We start from the raw sequence: 5,229 nt of genomic DNA, 5'->3' as shown, positions 1-5,229 counted from the left end.
ATCTGGGGGTGTTACAGTCTTCATATCTTTACTTTGACTTATTGATATCTCTAAGTTCTCTAGTGGCTTATTGACTTATCAATAACTCAGAGTTCTCTAGTCAAATTTGACTTGTCGATAACTCAGAGTTCTCTAGTGAATTTTGGCTTATCGATATCTCTGAGTTCTCTAGTGGAATTTGACTTATCGATAACTCAGAGTTCTCTAATGAATGTTGACTTGTCGATAACTCTGAGTTCTCTAGTGAAGAAATGACTTGTCGATATCTCCAATCTTTATGTCTTCAATTTGGCTTATCGATATCTCTCTGAGTTCTCTAGTAGCTTTCCTGACTTCTCGATAAGTCATTTGGAGTTCTCGAGTGACTTATCTATAACACTAAATTTGTGACTTGTAGAGATCTTGACTTAGAATATTTTTATCTAAACAGATTAATTCAACTCCAAGCTTCTTCAAAATTCTTCTGAGGCATGATCTTCTTGATCTTCTTCTAGATAGAATCTTTAGGCTTGATACTGTTTAAACAAAAAGAGTCAAGTTTGCTCTTTTACATTTTTACAGACTTTAAATGTTACAAGTACAAATGCAAACTAAGATTAGAATATAACTTATTTAGGGTTGTCAATTTGACTTAGTCTTGTTAAAGTACAGGCATGACTTGCACAACATTACTAATCTTTTAGTACGAATTACATGTATTACATTTATGATACTGTATAAATCGGGTAGGAAAAATAATGGATATATTATTATACTTAATAGTTACTACTCTATCACTACTGTTAAAAACATTAATTGTAATTATTTGTTGACATGATCTTTTGACGAATAAGTAATATTTTTTGTTTTCATGTGAGACTTAAACGTGTTTGAAAAGGCTTGCCAGAGTTCTTTTCAAATAAATTACTAATTTTTTAGTAGAAAATTACATGTATTATATATGTGATATTGAATAAATCGGGTAGGACAAATAATGGATAAATTATTATACTTAATAGTTACTACTCTGTCACTATTGTTAAAAACATTAATTGTAATTATTTGTTGACATGATCTTTTGACGAATAAGTTATATTTTTTTCTCATGTTAGACTTAAGCATGTTTGAAAAGGCTTGCCAGAGTTCTTTTCGAATAAATTACTAATTTTTTAGTAGAAATTACATGTATTATATTTGTGATACTGAATAAATCGGGTAGGACAAATAATGAATATGTTATTATACTTAATAGTTAATACTATTTCACTTTTGTTAAAAATGTTAGTTGTAATTATTTGCTGATATGATTTTTTGATGAATAATCTAAAAGTGTTTGAAGGGTCTTGCCAGAGTTCTTTTTGAATAAATTAATCTGAATCGACTAAATTTTTTTCAAAAATATTTTTTATGTCTTAGAATCCAATTCAAAAAACGATTATTTATTTAACCAGTGAATCACTTTAAATTATTTTATTTTATTCATTTTATATTTATTATGGTGCATAACAAAACCTATATCAAATGAGAATTACACTCAAAAATAAATTTGACATGAAAATTAAAAAAATCTTTAAGTCAGAAAAAATATAATTTTCAAAAAATCGCAAGAGTCAAAAGACTTGAAACTTTATATATACTCTGATTCCTTGTAAGTTGTACCGTCTCCCCTCTGTATTCATCTTCTTTCTCATGAACTTCACTTGATTACCATCTTATTTTATTCTTCAATCATCATCCTTGCAAGCTTCTCATATCGTTATTTCCATAAAAATCATCAAAAGCTTATGCAAAGAGATTTCTTTCAAATGAGTTGAGATTTTTTACGGCCATGAAGCAAGTGCGAGAAAAACAAGATGACTTCAGATATTTCTACCATCCCCTCATCTGATCCATCTTCTTCCTTCTTGTTAAATATTCTATTTAAATTGGGATGGGATGGGCTACGTCGGACTGGGCTTGGCTCTGGGCTGGGCTACGTTGGGCTGAGCTTGGCTTTGGGCTGAAGTGTCCGCTTTAAAATCGACGATCAGACACAGATCTTGTACCAGCGTCGGTATCGTGTCGACACCGGTATAGAACGAAATACGAAATGGGAGCAAGTGCGAGAAAAACAAGATGACTTCAGATATTTCTACCATCCCCTCATCTGATCCATCTTCTTCCTTCTTGTTAAATATTCTATTTAAATTGGGATGGGATGGGCTACGTCGGACTGGGCTTGGCTCTGGGCTGGGCTACGTTGGGCTGAGCTTGGCTTTGGGCTGAAGTGTCCGCTTTAAAATCGACGATCAGACACAGATCTTGTACCAGCGTCGGTATCGTGTCGACACCGGTATAGAACGAAATATGAAAGGTCCGAGTAATTTAGCTTAAAAATATGATAATGCGACTGCGACTGTCACATTAGAATCTAACAAAAAATTGATAAACAAACTATAGTATCTAAGAGAGAACACCTCTAAAGAACTTTCCAAGGGATAGAAAAATATTACTCCCTCAGTCCCTTTCAATTGTTTACATTTTTTAGAGAGTGTCCGACACGCATTTTAAGGTGCATGTAAAGTATAGTTCTGTAAATTTTTTTTACAATTTTGTTTTTCTGACTAAAAATTAAAACATTCAACTTTTATTCAGAAAAAGAAAAATTATAAAAATAGGTTACATAACTATACTTTTTATGCACCTTAAAATGCGTGCCGGATAATTCCTCATAAATGTAAATAATTGGAAGGGACTGAGGGAGTAATACTTTATTAAATTTAATGTTGAAATTATTTTAATATATAAAATTGACAAATGAAATGCACATGCAACATGTAATGGCAGTGCCTTATTAACTCTTCACTCTTAACACGCGGCCTTACTTCCACTTTTACATAAAAAATCTTGCAATTTCACATTACCTAAAGTATATGATAAGCGGATTTTATATCCACTTGGAATGCTTTATTACAAGCTTAAATTGGTGTTTTGGACTCAAATTGTTGGTATTTTGATGTGTTTTTATGTTATTGCATTTCAGGTATCAGTTATATGAAGAAAAGAGCTTTTAAAGGAAATATAATAAAAAAATGATCAGAATTAGAAGCCAAGGCCATTGTCAAGTTGTAGAGAATCTCAATAGCTTCGTGTGGGCAGTTGAATCACCTAATTCTGACGAGTAGAACTCAAGTTATGGCCAAAACAAGATTCATCAGAAATTTTTCCAGAGCGGCCGCCCAGAAAGCTGAGCGGCCGCCCAAGGCGCGGCTGGTCGTTGATTTCACAGAAAAAGCCTTTTTTGAGTGGAATTTGACGATTTTAAGGGTCCAGGTCCACTAGGGGCGTATATATACTTAAAAAAAAGGGCTTTCATCATCCGGGAAGATTGGGATACCAAGGAGAAGACCTAGAAGCACAAAACAACTCCGAAAAAGAAGATCTTGTCTTCAACTTGTGATTCTTTGAATTAGTTATAACTTTGGATGCTCGTTTTCGTTCTTATTGAACCTAGATCTCGTTTATTCGTACTTTAATTATTATTCAGTTTATTAAGACATTGTTTTATACCATGCTTTCATTGGAACCCATAGAGACGATGAGTTCGATTATGGGCTAATCGTTGTCATGGGATTCTAGCGGATTTACTTATGGATTTCAATAAATAAATTGTTCTGATATCTTGGTGTGTGGTGATTGATTGATATCCTAGTATTGGTTGTGCTTATTCGTCTTATGTGCGTAACTAACATTTAAGATAGCGTGTTAATCTCTATTGAAGCGATAGTGAATATAGAGGTTTAGAACTTGCCATGCTAGTATAGGTTCATGTATTGTATGCATGATTCGTGGGTAACTCTAACCGTTTTACTTGCTCTATGTAATCATTATGGATAACTTGTGCTTAAACCGTTATGTTGTCAAATTTTATAGACATATAGGGTCTCAATATAATTGGTACCTATTCAGCTTCTATCTCTTTTGTGGATGTCTGGTTGAATGGTACTCGTGCAACGAAAGTTGGCATTTATCAGTTTCGTGTTATCTGATTAGTGTCATCACCATCACATGCTAAGGTTAAGAATGAAAAGGCTATTGAATGAAGTATTTAATGAAGTTAGAATCCCATGTTTGTCATATATAGTAATTCAACCTCAATTCTCTTAGTTAATGTTATTTAGTTTAATCTCTTAGTTTAATAAAAATCCAATTTGTTATTTGTCTTAGCATTGAGCGATAACCATACATTGTTGCATAGGTGCATAAATTGAACATAACCTAAACCAGTCTCTATGGGAACGAATTTGATTTATATTTTATACTACTTGCGAACGCGTATACTTGCATGAATATTAGCGCGTGTTTTCACCCTAACAAGTTTTTGACGCCGCTGTTGGGGACTCGGTGTTAATTTTTAGTTTATGTGCTTGTCATCAGTGGTCGTTAAAGTTCACTGACTCGGATTCTTTTACTTTCACGGTTTATTTGTTTGTGTTTCAGGTACTCATTACAATGGGAAATCTAGCAGCACGAATGAAAGCCTTGATGGATTTTTCTCAACCCAAGATCAATGACATTCAATCTAGCATTATCCGGCCAGCTATCACAGCAAATACCTTTGAGATAAAGCCTGGCATAATTCAATGGGTACAGACTTCAGTCCAGTTTGGGGGTTCTCCAACGAAAGATCCCAATACACACATTAGGGATTTCATAGAGATATGTCACCTTCAGGTTCAATGGTGTTTCTGAAGATGCTGTGAAGCTGAGACTGTTCCCATTCTCTCTGAGGGACAAGGCTAAGAACTGGTTACACTCTCTATCAGCTAGTTCGATTACTACTTGGGAAGATCTTGCTCAGAAGTTTCTTACTAAATTCTTCCCTATGGCGAAGACAACTGCAATCAGGAATGCTCTTACTCAATTTACGCAGCAATCAGGAGAATCTTTATATGAAGCTTGGGAGTGCTACAAGGAGATGCTTAGCAAGTGTCCTCATCATGGAATGCCCGATTGGATGATCATCAATTGTTTTTACAATGGGTTGGGAGCACAGTCCAAACCCATGCTCGATGCAGCATCAGGTAGAGCCTTATGGGTGAAGAGCTATGAGGAAGCTTATGATCTAATTGAACTGATGGCTACTAATGAATATCAGTATCCTGCCCAGAGATTGCCATAGAGCAAAGTAGCAGGAGTTCTTGAGGTAAATACAACTACGGCTATCACTGCTCAACTAAAGGCGTTGTCTATGAAGATCGATTCTCTGGC

The 5,229-nt window shown here is 34.4% G+C and overlaps 1 non-coding gene across 1 annotated transcript; it reads right to left on the bottom strand.

Moving 5' to 3' along the window:
- Positions 1-4,858: 4,858 nt before the first annotated feature.
- Positions 4,859-4,965, bottom strand: LOC141688036 (small nucleolar RNA R71). Its single transcript, XR_012561506.1, has one exon. It is a non-coding gene; the product is annotated as a small nucleolar RNA R71 (small nucleolar RNA).
- Positions 4,966-5,229: the final 264 nt, after the last annotated feature.

The sequence above is a fragment of the Apium graveolens genome, chromosome 9 (genome assembly GCF_009905375.1).
Source record: "Apium graveolens cultivar Ventura chromosome 9, ASM990537v1, whole genome shotgun sequence".
Classification (NCBI taxonomy): Eukaryota; Viridiplantae; Streptophyta; class Magnoliopsida; order Apiales; family Apiaceae; genus Apium; species Apium graveolens.
Note: the sequence above shows the minus strand (reverse complement) of the source record. Positions and strands in the feature narration are given on the sequence as shown.